The sequence below is a fragment of the Thermobia domestica genome, chromosome 12 (assembly GCF_964235325.1).
Source record: "Thermobia domestica chromosome 12, izTheDome1.hap1.1, whole genome shotgun sequence".
NCBI classification, from domain to species: Eukaryota; Metazoa; Arthropoda; class Insecta; order Zygentoma; family Lepismatidae; genus Thermobia; species Thermobia domestica.
In genome coordinates, this window is record NC_137465.1 from 106,680,297 (window position 1) to 106,698,766 (window position 18,470).

The 18,470-nt window shown below is 38.0% G+C and overlaps 1 protein-coding gene across 3 annotated transcripts in view; it reads left to right on the forward strand.

The window, feature by feature from the left end:
- The window catches only part of LOC145666580 (mortality factor 4-like protein 1), a 122,974-nt gene that overhangs the window by 98,765 nt on the left and 5,739 nt on the right, over positions 1–18,470 (forward strand). The gene's annotated exons all lie outside the window — the stretch shown is intronic.

Genomic DNA, 18,470 nt, shown 5'->3' on the forward strand with positions numbered 1-18,470 from the left:
TCCCTGGCAGAGTCGGACAGCAAATATACTCAAAAGTATCAAAAGTGATCAAAAGTATCCGGACACCCCCAAAAACATAGGTTTTCATATTAGGTGCATTGTGCTGCCAACTACTGCCAGCTAATCATTATCAGCGACCTCAGTAGTCATTAGACATCGTGAGAAAGCAGAATGGGGCACTCCGCGGAACTCACGGACTTCGAACGTGGTCAAGTGATTGGGCGTCACTTGTCAGAAGTCTGTACGCGAGATTTCCACACTCCTAAACATCCCTAGGTCCATTGTATCTGATGTGATAGTGAAGTGGAAACGTGAAGGGACACGTGGTACAGCACAAAAGCGTACAGGCCGACCTCCTCTGTTGACTGACAGAGACCGTCGACAGTTGAAGAGGGTCGTAAAGTGTAATAGGCAGACATCTATCCAGACCATCACACAGGAATTCCAAACTGCATCAGAATCCACTCCAAGTACTGTGGACAGTTAGGCGTGAGGTGAGAAACTTGGATGGTCGAGCGGCTGCTCATAAGCCACATATCACGCAGGTAAATGCCAAAAGACGCCTCGCTTGGTGTAAGGAGCGTAAACATTGGACGATTGAACAGTGAAAAAACGTTGTGTGGAGTGACGAATCACGGTACACAATGTGGCGATCCGATGGCAGGGTGTGGGTATGGCGAATGCCCGGTGAACGTAATCTGTCAGCGTGTGTAGTGCCAACAGTAAAATTCGGAGGTGGTGTTGTTATGGTGTTGTTGTGTTTTTCTTGGAGGTGGCTTGCACCTAGGGGTGTTCCGGATTCCGGAATTCCGGAATATTTCGGAATGAAAATCTTAATTCCGGAATCGGAATTAAAAATTTTCTCATTCCGGAATTCCGAGATTACGGAATTCCGGAATTTCGGAATTCCGGAATCTCGGAATTTTGGAATTCCGGAATCTCGGAATTTTGGAATTCCGGAATCTCGGAATTTTGGAATTCCGGAATTATGTAAGTTCACTCCGAAAAATTCGAAATCTCGGAATTGCGGAATCTCGGAATTTCGGAATTCCGGAACTTCATTCCGAAATTTCGGAATGCATGAATCTCGGAATTCCGGAACTTCAGTCCGAAATTTCGGAATTTCGAAAACTCGTAATTCCGGAATTTCTATCAGAATCTCGGAATGTTGAAATTTCTGAGTCATGGCAATCGAAATTGTAGAACCAAGTAACTGGATTTTGAAATTTTAGAGTTCCTTGATTTCATAATTACAAAAGTTCAGAAACTGGAATCTTCAAATAACATGACTATGAGATAGACATCAACTCAGGCAGATATAATGATGAAACTTACTTCCTTTCACACGTTGTCAGTGGTGGCTATACTCCGTCCTTTTGCGGAGCGGAAAGTTCTTAGCCATGGTACTCATTGAACAAAATTTAAACACTTCATTTATTGGTTCTTGTCTTTTTAATGTTCCCCAAAGGCAGGTTCTATGACATTTATACATGGTTGCTAGCTGGGCCACCAGTGCAATACGGAAAAAGTATCAACTAGTTCCTTCCCTGTCTGGCTTCAAAATGACATAAAGAAAATGGAAAATTTAGAACCACGGTGAATACATAAGTTGCGAGTTTCATGTTCGTTACCCACATATTTACTTGCACACTTAAACTGACATTCCTCTGCTATTATTCCACCCTCGTACTCCTTGATGTTTAGAAGCCAGGTTTTCAAAACGCAGCTGAAATGCTCGTTCTTCGCACGATCAGAGTAAGTTTATGAAAATAATTGAACCCCCAATTCCCCTTACGATACACATTTCAACGATTGTTTACACGGTTTACCACGAAAACTATGGATTCGACACTAATATCGGTAGTTTCCGGTTATTTTTACATGTCACCTCTTGCCACTCCAACCATAGGGGTGTTAGGGGGTCTTGAGGGCTTAACTGAAATTTAAACGACATCGAGTGTCAATGTTCAACTCAGCGACCTAAAATAACTATGAATTCGACAGTAATACCGGTCGTTTCTCATTATTTTTGCATTTAACGCTCTTTCAACTCGCCTCCTTGGGAAGCTAGGGGGTCTCTCTTGTTTCCAGGTTGTAAAGTTATATGTTTAATTTAATAATTGAAATTGCGAAGTTTAATTGAAATTGCTTCTTCTGAGGGAGAGAATAGTTCTTCTCCCTCATAACTTTCTTAGTTTTTAATTTCTTGTATTTGGAAAATGGAAACTTTTCAATAAAAACGTGGTTCGGAGCTCACATACATAGTTGATTCCGTAACTAGCTGATAGTAAATAGTTTTTCATAATGTAAGCCTTGCATAATGCTATTACACACAAACATTAACTGTTATGCCATGCTATCTTTTTTTAATACATAAAAAATAAACTTTCCTTAGTGTTAAATGTATTTTGTATTACTATAAAGAAGAAATAAAAATATAATAAATCTAAATTAATGGAGAATTGAAAATAGAATATAAGAAACATTCATATATTTATAATAATTGTAATTAATATTTGTAAAAACAGTGGAGAAATAGACAATCTAGGTTTCAACACAAAGTAATAATGAAATGCCATATCAATAGAATTTTAATCCTCTCATGTTTCTTTAATTTAATTTAAAGAAACCTTTAATTTTAGTTTCTACATTAAAAAAAAAAAACTATCATAATCGTACAGCTTTACATAGTAGCGGACTGTTACCCTTATAATCTATCTGTTCATATGATCAATAAAACAAATAAACAGACAAAAAAAAAACCTTATTCTGTTTAAAGATATTGGTCAATGCTACTTAAATTTCGTATAAATTTCCATTGATTAGAATATACATTATTACAATTAATTTACAAAAACTAAAAAATATGCATTACCTCAAATCCAATACTATCATTATTGATTCAAATATACATTATTACAATTAATTTACAAAAAGGTAAAAAAAAAAAAAATGCATTACCTCAAATCCAATACTATCATTGTACACTTTGTTTAATGCTTTTCGGAACATGGTACTCAGTTATGGAACGAAATAATCTATATATATAAAAGAGAACGTACAAATCCTTTGTTAGCTCATCACGCTAATACGGCTGAACCAATTTCTTTCATTTTTGGGGGGTTATTAAGATTTGGACCCTAGATGGTTTTTATCATATCACTTTAATTTTCAATTACCAGTGTCTTGAGATAATTGACCATTCAAGTGTCCATAACGTAGAAATCCTTTGTTAGCTCATCATAGCTAAATCTAACCGTATTTATATGCAACCCACATGACCGTGTCACTCGGCGGGTTAACATAAATGACAGGCGATATAATGTTAACATTTACTGCAATCTTCTATGGTTTTTATCATATCACTTGAAAGCGAAAAAGTAAAAATTATCTAAGTAACAAAGTTTATTGCGTTCCGGGGTGACCCCAGCGAAGCGGGGTGAACGCTGCTAGTATCGTATATATTTGATGGTTGCCATTAAATCTGATTGTATGTGTAAATTAGTTCTACTACAAAATTCTACTTTTGAAAATAAAAATAAATTCAAATAGCATTTTTCAGTCTGGTTATTTTACTTGGATATACATAAAAGATAGAATGAAAATGTACGTTAACTACAAATTAAAATAAAAACTACTTATCACTATTAAGCATAAGGAAATTTTATACAAATAACATAATAATAATAATATACATTACACATATTTAACATGTAACATTAGAAAACTAAGGGAATGTTATACTGTACAAACGACATTTTAAATACGAAATATTATGAATCTTATGAACTATATCAATTGAAACATTTGTTCAAATAATGTATTAGTTGAAACATTTTTGTATTATTAACGTTATGAAACCTAAGAAAATGTTATTTTAACAATATGTAGATACATCTATACAGTTATGACACTAGTAACTATACCTTTCTCAGTAGCTTAACTCTTTTAAGATTTATAGCGACTTCTGTTACTATGGCGTAGTATCGCCTTTGACCGTTTATTTAGGTTCTATAATAAGTATTTAAGCCGTTTTCTTATTGGTCAAGTCAATGATGGCCCTAAGAACACCCCAGATGCGTTTTGGAACCGGATGATCAACTTGGCGGCGCCAAGTGGGGGCGGAGGGGCGTTTTTCCTTTTTTCTTAAGGCAAGTTAAAAAAAATCACGTCTTTATTTTTCAAGATATCAGATTGAAACTTTACATATGAATTATGTGTACCTCTGCAAATTTCTTCTGAATATATATATTTTTTGAGATCCCTACGTGAAACCGGGCCTGGGGCCGAGGGAAGCAAGTGTTCCGAGAGGGCGATTTTTTAATGAAAAATTTCCGGTTTTCCCCGATTTTTCCGGTTCAGGTGTATGATACGGACATGTAAATCGTACCGTTGGAAAGGGCTCGATATACCAAAGAAAATGAGCCATGACTGTTGCACAATATATATATATATATATATATATATATATATATATATATATATATATATATATATATATATATATATATATATATATATGTGTGTGTGTGTGTGTGTGTGTGTGTGTGTAAATATAGGCCTATATAGGGCCTAAATTCAGACTTTCAACAATTTTTTCCGCCCTTTGTTTTCAAGATACAAGATTGAACTTTTGCACACGTATTATGTATATACATAAGAAAAAAGCTTCAGATCTCTACATAAACGCAGGTCCGGTTCCGAGGGGCAAAGTGTTTTGGCTGGATTTTTCAAAAAAAAAAAAAATGCGGGTTTTTCCCGAATTTTACGGTTCAGGTGTATGATACGAACATGTGAGTGGTACAGTTGGAAAGGGCTCATTATACTGAAGAAAATGGCGTTTGAACCATGACTGTTGGTCAAGTAATAATAAACAGTATATTTTTGAAGTATAGTATATATATATATATATATATATATATATATATATATATATATATATATATATATATATATATATATATACACGAGAAGAATGGATTACCTTCAGTCTTTCAAAAATTTCTCCTGACCTTAGTTTTCAAGATACAAGATTGAAATTTTGCACACGTATTATGAACACAACAACGTATTTTATAAAATAATATTTCAGATCCCTACGTGAACCCAGGCTTGGGCCAGAGGGGCGCAAAAATTTCGATTTCTTTTCGAAAAGTCTCCCGCTTTTTCCGTTTCCGGTGTATAATACGCACAATCGAGTGGTACCGTTGGAAAGTATGCTTTATCCTAAAACAGAAAACGAGGTATGAACCATGATCCTACGATAAATAGTAAGGAAGCAGTAGCTGTAAAAGTATAAAATAAAGTATAAAGTATAAAATTTACCTGAGAAAGGGGAAATCCTAAAAGAGTTAAATTTATCGCACCTTCATTTCATTTCGGCCATCGCACCTTTAAAAGTCAGGTGTTGATTTATGAATCCCCTGTTATACTAAGTCAATAATGTGAAACAATGAGAACATTTAGCTTATATTAAATAGCATTTTAAAATTATTTTGGGACAATAGCTTTGTTCATGGACAGAAATATTAACTGTTCAGCATGCTCAGCGGTAAGAGATGCTCTATAATCTGTCACTACATTGCCACCACAGTTGAAAACTCTCTCACTTGGCACGCTCGTAGCAGGAATACACAAATATTTTCTCGCTAATTTTGTTAATCTTGGAAGATGGTGGGAATGGCTATTCCACCAAACAAGTTTCTCTTCCTCCAAATCTGCATCCCCAAGACTTAGGTATCGGTTTAATTCTTCTATTTGACTGTCTTCTTTATCGTTCCTGTCACCAAATTTCCTTCGTTTTAGGTAACTGTCAAATCCTTTAGTACCAACATTCCCTCGATCATGTTTTTTAGGACTTCCTGCTGGAATAAATCTCAACTCATTCAGTACTCTACCTTTTATTATCTCAGTATCTTTACCCAAATGATCTTTAAACCTGGGATCTAAGAATGTACACATTTTCAACAGTATTCTGCTTTCTTCATCCTCCTCGTATCGGGATTGCAACGGAGATAAAATTTCCATTTTCATGCTTCTTTCAATTTCTTTGAGTGAGCGAAAAATGTGTTTCCTGTGTACTTGCTTCGTCTTGTTGTGATGTATCTTCTATCTGTTGAGATTCTTCGATTTGAAAATCTTTTAAGATTTGTTCATATAATGGCCATATGCCCGACGCTGTAACCGATGTTTCAGCTGACATACTGTCACAAAGCATTTGTAAGGGCGATAATAGGGTCATCATCATATTTAATAATTCTATTTCTTTGTTCTGAAGGATAAGGTTTTTATGTTTTGTTCGGGACAGAAATTTTGCTATTGCTTCTTGATTTGTTAAAGCTACCTGTATCAAAGGAAGAGTATACCACCACCTTGTTGGCGTGCATGACGGAAGTACTTTGCGCGGGAGGCCTAATGCATCTTGCTCTTCTTGCAGCGCACGTCTCATTTTGCTGCTGCGACTCGTAATTTGTCTAACAAGTAAGTTTACGAAGTTACCTAATAACTTCATTGACTGGATGTAGCTCAAGGGCTTTGTTCACTCCAATATTTAAAGTATGACCGAAACAGCTCAAATGTTGGAAATCACTCAAGTCAACAATGGCCTTTACAATATTGGCACTACTGTTGTTACACAACGAACATTTTCAGTTGGTATTTCCGACATATCTATACTAAAATATAAAGCCTCTAATAGATTAGATTTCGGAAAATCGGAATTCCGGAACTTTATCGCAAATATCGGAAGTTCGGAATTCCGGAATCTTGGAACACGATCCGAAATTTCGGAAGATCGGAATTCCGGAATCTCGAAACAAGATCTGAAATTTCGGAAGATCGGAATTCCGGAATCCAGAACACGATACTAAATTTCGGAAGGTCGGAATTCCGGAATTTTTAAACTCCATCGGAAATTTCTGAAGATCGGAATTCCGGAATTTTCGGAATTCCGGAATCTCGGAATTTCGAAATTCCGGAATTCCGAGATTCCGAAAATTCCGGAATTCCGAGATTCCGAAAATTCCGGAATTCCGAGATTCCGAAAATTCCGGAATTCCGAGATTCCGAAAATTCCGGAATTCCGAGATTCCGAAAATTCCGAAATTCCGAGATTCCGAAAAACGGAATTCCGAAAAATTCCGGAATTATCGACATTCCGAATTCCGGAATTGAAATCTCAATTCCGAACACCCCTACTTGCACCCCTTGTTTTGTGTGACACTCTCACAGCGCAGGCCTACATTGATGTTTTAAGCACTTTCTTGCTTCCCACTGTTGAAGAGCAATTCGGGGATGGCGATTGCATCTCTCAACACGATCGAGCATCTGTTCATACTGCACGGCCTGTGGCGGAGTGGTTACACGACCATAACATCCCTGTAATGGACTGGCGTGCACAGAGTCCTGACTTGAATCCTATAAAACACCTTTGGGATGTTTTGGAACGCCGATTTCGTGCCAGGCCTCACCGACCTACCTCAGTTCAGCACTCCGTGAAGAATGGGCTGCCATTCCCCAAGAAACCTTCCAGCACCTGATTGAAAGTATGCCTGCGAGAGTGGAAGCTGTCATCAAGGTTAAGGATGGGCCAACACCATATTGAATTCCAGCAGTACCGATGGAGAGCGCCACGAACTTGTAAGTCAAGGCGAGCCGAGCCGAGCCGAGCTGAATATGTTCCTTCCCGAGCTTAGCAACCAAGTAAAGCGATCTTTATTTCTTAGACTATCGGGTGCTTACCCTTCAAATTTGGTTCAGATCCGACTAGTAGTTACCGAGAAATAGAGTACTATATAGAAGTCGAGCCAAGTTTCTACCTGGGCGAGCTCGACCACCAAATTTGGTTCAGATCTGGGGAGTAGTTGCCGAGAAATGGAGTACTACATTCATACGCTCGCACGCACACACGAATGAAAAGGTTTATTCGCACGCATGCATGCATACCGTATATATACCTTGAATGAAAAGGTTTATTACGGGGCCTCCAGCTTTTGTTTTAAGAGTTCTGCCGTTCGATATCCGTTATCAGTTCTACATCACTATGTACCTCTTAGAAAGTGCTTGAATCACTCCAACTATTTCATCTTGCTGTTCTGTATTTTACACTGATTAACCAGACTTCATTTCTGTATGTACGATGAGGAGCGCTCAAGTTCTAAGGTCTCATATTTCTGAATTACTTCACTCAGGAATTTGAAACTTCTGTCACTTAGTAGTGAATCTCTCTTTAGACGTACACATTTTTCGCAACGTCGACGTTATGGTATCATGACTACGAAGAACTCTTCTTTCGAGTGTATTTTTATCACTGGAAAATCGCTGATGATAGAGTAGACCAATTGGAAAACTAACGTCGTGGAGTTTCCTTCATTATCGGAAACAAAAAATCGCTAGGAGCGAGGTCTGGTGAGTATGAACCATGAGGCACCACTTCAAAGTTGGTACAAAACATTGGCGTCTGTGGCAGGGGGACGTGTCTACCCTAGATACTTGGTGTAAAAGATGAATTAAATCAAAGCCGAATGTGCTTCCATAGAAGGAGTAAATATCATATTTGCTGTGTATAAGCCGCACTTCATTTCCCATATTTATTTTTGAGGGGAAAAAAATTTCACTGCGTGTTATATTTGAAAATATAAAGCGACATTTTAGCAATAAAGCAGTACTATGTGAGAAGACCTACTGGCATTTACTGGTGACTGAACTGTACATAAATTGAATTTATGATGTTGCACACTGTAAGGAAGCAAAGAAAACATCAAATAGCACAGACTCGAAAAATTTTACGGAAATTGAAGTAGCCAAAATCTCTGTATAGACGTACAAGTTGCATTCCCATTATTTTTTTTGTTTTTGTTTTTAATTAATTTATTTATTTAATTTACTTACTTGCAGAGAAAAACACTGCCATATGCATATATAGAAAGAACAAATTAATAATGTGTCTCTTGTAAGGCAATATGTTGAATTATGTAGTTATATAAAGGTTCATAAATTTTGAAAAAATGAAATGAAATCTTTCAGTTTTACGTCCCACGGTTATGCCGGTTAGGCTAAAGGAGACGGTGATGATGATTAATGAATGAAATGGTGGAATGAAGACAGTGGGAGGAAACGGGAGAACCCACGCACACGTGTTTGTCCACCACAAAGTTCACTTGGCGGGGGCTGGGATCGAACCCGGGACCCCAAGCACCAGAGGTGAACGCTTTACCACTGAGCCACCGCGGCCCCTCATAAGTTTTCAGAAGAGTAAGGATAAAATAATTACATCATGGTTTTGTAGCTCCATTCTCTTCTTTGGGGATATGGGAAAATTCTTTATCATTAAAATCTATAAAATATTTTCTATATACAATCAATTTTCGTGTAACTAACAGTGCAACGCACAGTAGCGCTTAACAAGTATAATATTAACTTATTTTTCCGCAATTAGATTATAGACATAAGAACTAAATTGTAACATCATTTCGAACTTTACGAGTGTCAGGCATCGTGGAAGAAGTAGAGCTAGAAACCTCGGTTGTGAAAGAAATATTAAAAAAAACAAAAATGAATGAAAGAGAAATGTGGAAACAAAATTAAACTGAAGAAGTATTCACATTTGTATAACAAATTAAGATTGAAATCAGTAAAACAAGAAATGTAAAGGTGATTATTTTTTCTTTCTGTAATTAGAAACGATGAAATTATAATAATGCGATTGCAATACTTAAATTAAGGATGAAAAGTCCTTGAGAGGGCCAAATGATGTTCAAGACAGATGGAAAGGATATATTAAGGAGCTGCTTGAGGGCAAGAATGAGCCATGCATTTTACGTATTTAAAACAAAAGAAAAAGTATAGTATTTAACCATGAATAACTTAAATTTGGAATAATTAGAGTTGAATTCGGGACAGAGTTCATTAAAAATATATAGGGGAAGAATAGAAACATTCCGAATTTGTAATAAAGTACAAGTAAGAGGAGTACAGAGCTATTAACTTAACATCTAATAAGGAAAGCCTTTTATTTTGAACAGTAGATATAAATGAGGAATTTGAAGAAGAATTCTGATTTATTAGGGAAATGGCACTAGAGAGACAATTACACTTTCGTCGAGTGATAGATGAAAGGATTTTCGGACTTCGAACTGATCATTTTAATGAAAGTGCTAAAACTTGGGATGGAACAGAAATAATAAAAACTTAGAAGAAACTTGGAATGATTAAGAGTTTGATGAAGAGGAAATGACAGATTATAGTACAATTTGAAAAGGCGTTCGACAAGGATATTGCCTTTCAGCGGCATTATTTACTTGCACTGTTAGAAATACATTGAAGAACAACCAGCCCATACGCACCGTCCGATTCGAATGAAATTACCACCACAGAACCGATAGTGAACATACTGAACTTAGTTTAAATATCCGAGCACAATTGTCACTGTAGGATCGAAAGATCGCCTTGTTTGAAAAGGGTATACGCTGTTATTTAATATTGTCGGGCAATGCGACGAGTGTAGTTCGTGTGTGAATCAATTCTGTCTGGATCAAAGTCTATGTCTACAATAAGGGGGAGATGCGTATTGTGCAATAAGCGACTTCGAGCGTGGCGTATAGAAAAAATGAGAAGTCGGGTGGTCATTCCACATAATTGCCGCTCCCATGGGTCTTGACCAATGGTCCAATGATAGTTTATACAATAAAAAGCAGTGTTCCCTCACCAGACATACCCTCCTAATTGCCACCGCGACGCACGGGAGCGCCTGGACAGATGAGGAATTCTAGTGTGGGGGCAATAAGCTACACATCCCGTTTTCCTGTGGAGAGTATGAGTAAGTAAAGATTCCTAACATCGTTAATCATGTCCTTCAATATTATCTGAACAGTTAAGCTAGTCACTTTCTTCCAACAGCATAACGCATGACCCCGTAACGCTGGGATACCCACCGTGTTTTACTGGTCTGCTAAGTTCTTGACCTAAGACCTACCTAGCAAGTGTAGAGACAATGATGATTGCGTAGCTATACCCAAGATTTTCAACGAGCGTGGAATATCCATATTTCACACACATTCAGCATCTCTACTGTCAGCATCATTACCGTTTTTCATCACCTCTTCTTGTCTCTGAAATTTGGTCCACTGACGTGAGTTCCTACTGGGTGTTCGTTGATGAATTTTCAGCAGTATGGATTTATAAACCTACTGAAAACGGACCTGGATTCGGTAGAAGGTAGATATGTTAATCCATTCGCTTTGCAAACGATACGGCTGATCTTGTGAATTTTAACATGGTGCTAGAAAATAGTAGTAAAAGCTGTGAATAGAATGAAATCCAAAATAAGTAGAAAATAAACGAAGGCGGTGCTAATTGTAATTGAGGGCACCGTGACAACTATAGAAGTCAGACGAAACAAGAAAACTATACGAATCGAGGAACGGAAGGTTACAGAACAGACTAATCAGATGTTGAGCGTTATGCTGTATGGAGCAGGAACGTCGACAATACGAAAATTCAATGAAAAATAACCAGAATTCTGAAATTAGTATGTTACGAAGTATGTAGAAACATAGATGAGTGAAGCGGAAAGCCAATGAGAGAAAGGGTGTAATTACAATAAGGTAAGGTGGTTTACAATAGAGCACTGTTGCAAAACAAATTGTATTCTGAGAGACGTAGTAGAAGATATGGTGGAACTAAAAGAAGGAAGAGGAGAGAAAGATTACTGTTAATATTTATTATTAAACTCGTATGATTCCTATGTCAAGACGAATGAGTTACATAAGGTTCTTTAGTATACCAGCCTTCTAAATTTGTGGCAAGAGACCTACCATTGATGGCATATAATTATGGTGCTGAGTCACCAGAGCACATGATCTATTAGTACAAGATAACCTAGAAAAAAGTTTTTTCCGTTTTTGACGTCCCATTAATCATGTACTCACTGAGGAAACGAAATGACGCACGTTGATGCCAAGCGATCGGAAGTTAGTCTGACTATCGACCTTCAGTAATGCAGGCATGTTGCGCACATACAGCAGTCATAACACGTCCAGTGTCGAAGAGAAATTGAGATATTGAACCAGTTTGTTCGCATGTGTTTGTTGTATGACTTTAAAGTATGCCTGTCAGCTGCGGCATTAAGTCGCCGCATATGCCAGACATTTGGGGAGAATGCCCTGATCAATTGCATTGCCAGACTTTGGTTCCAGAAATTCCGTTCGGGAGCTATGAGCCTTACAGATGAACCTAACAGTGGACGACTACATATGTTGGATGACATCCTGAAAACAGTCATCGAGGAAGACTAGTCTAAATCGTGTGGTGAACTTGCAGCAAGGTTCCGTGTTTCCGCTGACAGCACCTGCATGTGATAGGAAAGTCGTAGAAGTTTAGCAAGTTGGTACCCTACACATTGTCGGCAGCCAACAAGGAACAACAACTGGCAGCCTGTTTGTCGTTCACTTAGCCTGAACACACATTTTGATCGCTTGCCTACTGATGACGAAAAGTGGTTCCTCTATGCCATTCCCAAGCATACCAGACCATGGTTGTCGCCACGTGACTGTTCATTACACCTCAAGACCACCTCTGTACCCACGAATGATTATGCTCTCTGTATGGTGGAATTGTCGGCAAGTGGTGCATGATGAGCTCCATCCGTCTGGTGAGACCGTCACTGCTTAACCTATACTCTCAGAGTTGCAAAAGATGCATCGTACATTGCGGCAGAAGGAGCCGGGATTGTTAAATCACAAGGGTGTGCTGTTCCTGCACGACAATGCTAAGCCATATGTGGCGAAGAGAATCCGGGAGACTCTTCAGTAACTTCACTGGGAGACACTGTGCCATGCGCCATATTCACCGGAACTTGTGTCAACAGGTTACCACCTGTTTCATTTTCTCGACAACCACCTCCATGGGAGATCCTTCGCAAATGAGGAAGACCTGCAGAACGCATTCACGGATTTCTTTGCATCCACGACCGCCGAGTTTTATGACCAGGGTATTGTGCAGCTGCAGGAACGTTGGTAAAAGGTGTTGGATGCTGATGAGGGTTATTTCGAAACCTTCCACTATATTGCTCTAGAACGGCAAGAACTTTTTTCGTTACCTTTTATTTCAAGTAGTTTCACCAAATGGCACACGATATTGGTAAATTTAGTTAGAGTACAAACATTGTGTGTTTTTGTCTTTCCTCTTGATTTAATATTGCAGAGACGAAGAAATTCCTGTGTTAAAAGTGACTGATCAACAGGAACATTGTCCCGATGAAAATCACGTGAACAATCTTTTCGGGTCGTTTTGTTTGCAAATGCTAAAATGAGCGAAGTCTTCAATATAACTAATGTTCTCAAGGTCCAGCTGTCATTGTAATGGCCTCTGGAACGTAATGAGTTAGAATTACGCCTTCGCTGTTCCAAAACATTGCAAGCATCACTTTCTGAGCTTGACGGTATTCCGAAATTTATTTGCGGGGGAGGGGGAATCTTTGTGCTTCCATTGTGACAACTGTCGTTTTGTTTCAGAATTGAAAAGCAGTACTCATCTCATCCATTATAATAGTTGATAAAACGAAAGCACCATTCATGGCGTCATGGTGGCTTTTCCTTGGTCAATGCTGCTTGGAGTCGTTATCACACGGCGTTCGACCTTCTTTAGACTTACGATTCACGAACGCGTATTTTTCACATCCATTGCACCTTCACTGATAACTTCTAAACAGTTGGTCTAATATCGATTCCTACTAATCGTTGGCAACGTTGTTGTTATGTAAAACACTACAGCTCTTTTTGTTTAATATTCTTCTTTTTATTAACATAATTATTAAATCATATATTCTTCATTACATCTACCTGTTATCACATTATTACTAGTTTACCTTTTTATCTCAAATATTACATACAGAAATGCCTTATCTTAATATCACGTAAATATAGCATCACTCATCTTAACTGTCTCATAGCTCGAAATACATCAAGTAAATAAATTACTTTAATCCTCTTCCATATTTCTAACTACACGGCACTACATACTCAGTTATCTGCAATCTTGATTCCCAATTTAGTTCCTCAACATTCACCACATATCTTACTGAGTTATCGATGAATGTCGATAGATACCATACCACGCGGGTGAAGAAAAGGATGATCACGCGATAAGGTTCTTGCACACTAAACGTGTCTATCTGTAGTATCTAAAGCGCGACGGTGGTGGTAGGAACACCAAGACTCCATCGTGCTGCGTTATATGTCATAAATTCGCAAAGAGTGTTTGGATATGTTAAGATGAATTGCATCATTCCATCCGCTCAGAGTAGTTGAAAAGAAAATTGAAGATCTTGGAACTTGAACGCATCTCATGTGTACTATCATATATATTTTGTTTCTTTAACCAAAACTTCTCCCCGATAAACACCACCTTTACGAAAACAATTATGTGTCGGGTGGGAAGGATTGCATGATACAGTGAAATTTAGAGCTATGTCGGCGGTAGTTCACTACCAGAAGGACCACCTCTGTCGAGTTGGTCTAAATGGAGTAGCCAGACGAACTGCATCCTGGGAGAAGGCAGCAGTTCTCCAGTAGGCAGGTTGGCGGAAATCATAGTGATTGGTACGGCAACTTGGACATTAGTTCCGTGCGTGGTCAGTGACTTCAACAGCTCGGATAATACGGGTTGGAAGGCAATGGGAAACCACCACTCTATTTTTCCCTAGTTTGCTGACAGCAGAAAGAGAACATATGTACAATGCTCTTTAGCAGGTCAAAATATAGTTCTGGAGGTAAGCTCCCCCATTCGGATCTCCGGGAGGGGGATGGCTTGGGAAGAACTTTAGGAAGAGAAAGTAATATTGTGGGTAAAAGAAAAGAAAGATATGCGAGAGCAAAAGGTTTAGGATAGGGACATGAAACGTACGTACCATATTACAGGGAGGCAAATTAGAAAATCTTAGAGGAAATGAAACAAAATAACCTAGATTTGGTAGGAGTCTGTGAAGTTAGATGGAAAGATAATGGGGCATTGAACAACGAAGGTTATAGAATGTTTTACTCAGATAATGAAAAGGGTGGTCATAATAATGATGTAGAAATAATTGTTGGTAAGGGTTTCAAAGAAAGTAGAATATGTTTATGATAGAGTTACGATGTTAAGACTTAAAGGAAAAAAGCAGGATTTAGTAGTGATACAGACATATGCACCAAGGACTTCGCATCCAGTTGAAGAAGTAGAGGGAAATTATCAGAAAACAGAAGAAATTATAGACAGGGAGAAGAGGGGTGCATATTTAATTATAATGTAGATTTCAATGCATTTGTGGGAGAACAGACAGTGTCGTAGGCAAATATTGTTTAGGCGTAAGAAATGAAAGGAGAGAGGGACTGGTAAGTTTTTTGTAGAGAGAATTTACTAATAATTGCGAACGTGTGGTTCAATCAGCACAAGAGAAGATGACATACATAGAAATTCCCAATAGACGGTGGAAGATATCAGATATGTTATGATTCAGAACAGGTATCGGAATAGCTTGAAGAAAGCGAAGACCCTTCCCGGGGCTGACATTTCCTCTGATTAAGCTTATTCTGGCCGAAGTGGATATTCAAGTGAAAAATATAGGCAGAAGAAAACCAGGCAACAAGATATTGAGTACTGAAAAGTTGAGAAACGAGGAATTGCCGATTGCACAATGTTCGCTTAACTCCTAGTTGAGCGAAGCCAAACTTATTCGGAGCGGCAGAATTAAGCAGGAGTTTCTGTGGATCTGGCAATATTTCAACGAAACTTTTGACATTTTGATTTTCTTTTTTCAGCGTTTGTGTCCTATGATTGGTTCAGGGAATGGTCTCTGATTGATGATCGTATTGCAGTAGAAGTGAATTGTTAGCAAGAGATCTTGGATAAGTATGGATACTGAAAGTAGGAAAAGAACTACAAATTCTTCGCAGTCTGAAATAGAACTGCTATTAGACATTGCTATCAAATATAAGAATATTCTAGAAAATAAGCGGAGCAACGCTGTGTCGTGAAGCGACAAGAACTACACATGGTACAGTCCGCAGCAAAAAACCTGCAACATGAGCATGTAAATTTATTGTGAAACGACGAAGTCTTTTGCTCCAAAATAAGTGTGCAGGGGGAGGACGCCGAGGTTTCTCCTGGCGTGATTCGTGCCACTTAGACGTTATGTTGATTCCTTGGGCTGTTAGGCGTAGTTTCACAATAAACTTATATGCTCATGTTGCAGGTTTTTTGCTGCGGATTGTACAACATAGCTATAGAATTTAACAGCAGTAGTGGCTGTGTTCCACGGGAGCCCAAAATTCTCATGCGTTTATTTACTCGAACAAAATGAGAATTACTTAAATTATTTCGTTTCTCCTGTAAATTTCGGTAATTGTTCGTTTTCTGCGACACTCAGGAAAGCGAATGTTCTAAAACCGTCCCATAGTTTTTGAATAGTTGGCTTTCGTCGTAATTTGCGTAACATCTCTGGGTGCTCTATCTGGAAGCGGGTCGGTATTCTAGAACCTTGCCACATTTACATTTACCATTTTATTTTAAGCAAATAGTAAGAATATTATTCATTTACTTACCGCAGAGTTGGTGTTGCTAGTTCATCCTGTATTTCTTCTAGCAAACGTTCAATAGTTCTTTTTGTAAGGCGAAAGCGGGAGAAAAAATCATTATCTTCTAACTCAAGAAAATTGGTTCTTTCCACGTATATGGGTGGTCAATGAATTCTGTGATTGACTATAATTTCCATTAGTTCAAGAATTTCATAATTGTCATCATCGCTGGGTGAATCCGACATTTTCAAAAAATTTTCTAATCGTATCTTTCTTTCATTCAAAACCATCAACAGTATAAGTAAGGCGGCATCTCTAATGCTATCAGCATTCAAGCAGAATTTTCTAAACAACGAAGCATTGAATTAACAAGAAAACCCCGCTTAAGAAGTTGAGTGGTAGTTCATCTGCCGCCTAGATTTAAGCGGTTTTTTAGCGCCGCTTTGCATAAAGCCAACATTGTGCAACCGGCCGGAAATGAGAATTATTTTCGTTGAGAAATTCGAAGAAAAATATTCAAACGAGGAAAGAATAGGCGCCGATAGTAACGCACGGTGAGAACACATTAAACTTTGCATACAGCTGGCTGCAAAAAAAAAAAAAGTAATAGGTTACCGCGAACACAAACCATGGGTTACAAAGCATATGTTGCAGAAAATAAAGGAAAGGAAGACGCGGGAACAAGTTGTTACAGAAGAGGGCAGAAAGATGTACAGATATTAAACAACGAGTTGCGAAAGGAAACAGATAGAGCAAGGGAAAAGATTTACAAAAAAAATAAAAAATAAAAAAAATGCGAGAACATAGAAGAATTAGAAAGAGTTGAGAAATATTAGGAAATGTACAAGGAGGTGAAATCTATGGAACTTAGAATGTAGCGAGTGGGTATTACGGTGCAGTAGAAAATAAGAATGGGAAAATAGTCAGCGAGAGAAGTGAACTCTTAGGAAAATGTAAAGAATATGTTGAGGACTTATATAAGGGTAGGAATAGACCATATGGCCTGGAGGTTGAAGTAGAAAATGAAGTAGGCGAGGGTGATAAAGGGTTTAATATTCTTCGGGATGAATTTGAAAAAGCTAGCTATATCCGAGGTTAGAAAAGGCGACCGGGATAGATAATATACCAATCGAATTCATTAAGAATGTGGGGGACAAGGGCAAGAAAGAATTGTGTTGCGACTGTACAGTGAAATATATATGAAACAGGAGAGTGGCCAGAAGACTTCTGAAGACGATCGTGATACCGATGGCTAAGATATCGAACTCAAAATTATGTAAAATTTATAGAACTATTAGTCTCATATCTCATGCAGCAAAAATTTTGCTTCGAATTTTGAATAGAAGGTTGTATGGAAGAATAAATGAAGTGAGGAGGAACAGTTCGGGTTCAAGAGAGGTAAGGGCACAAGAGATGCAATTGGACTCTTAGGGGTGATTGGTGAAAGGTTTATTGAAAACGGGAAAGAGGTGTATGTTGCATTTATTGAGCTAGAAAAGGCTTTTGACCGCGTGAATTGGGAATTGTTGTTGGAAGTTCTAAAGAAGGTTGAATTGGAATGGAAAGATCGAAGACTCGTAAGAATCTTTATATGAACCAACAAGTAAGTGTTAGAATAGGGGAGAAAGTGACAGAGGGGAGTGGAATTGGAAGGGGAATTCGACAGGGATGCTGTCTCTCGCGTACATTATTTAATATCTATCCAGAAGAGAGAGTGAAAAAGAGTCTACAAAATGAAGACGGAATTTCAGTAGGGGGTAGTGATTAGGAGTATACGGTTTGCAGATGATATGGCGCTTGTTGCAGAATCTAAAAGAAAATCAGTAAGATGTTAGTAAACATGAGGAAGGGCTGTGAAGAATATGGGATGGAAATAAATGTTAGAAAGACAAAAGCCATGGTGATTAGAACGTTGGGGTC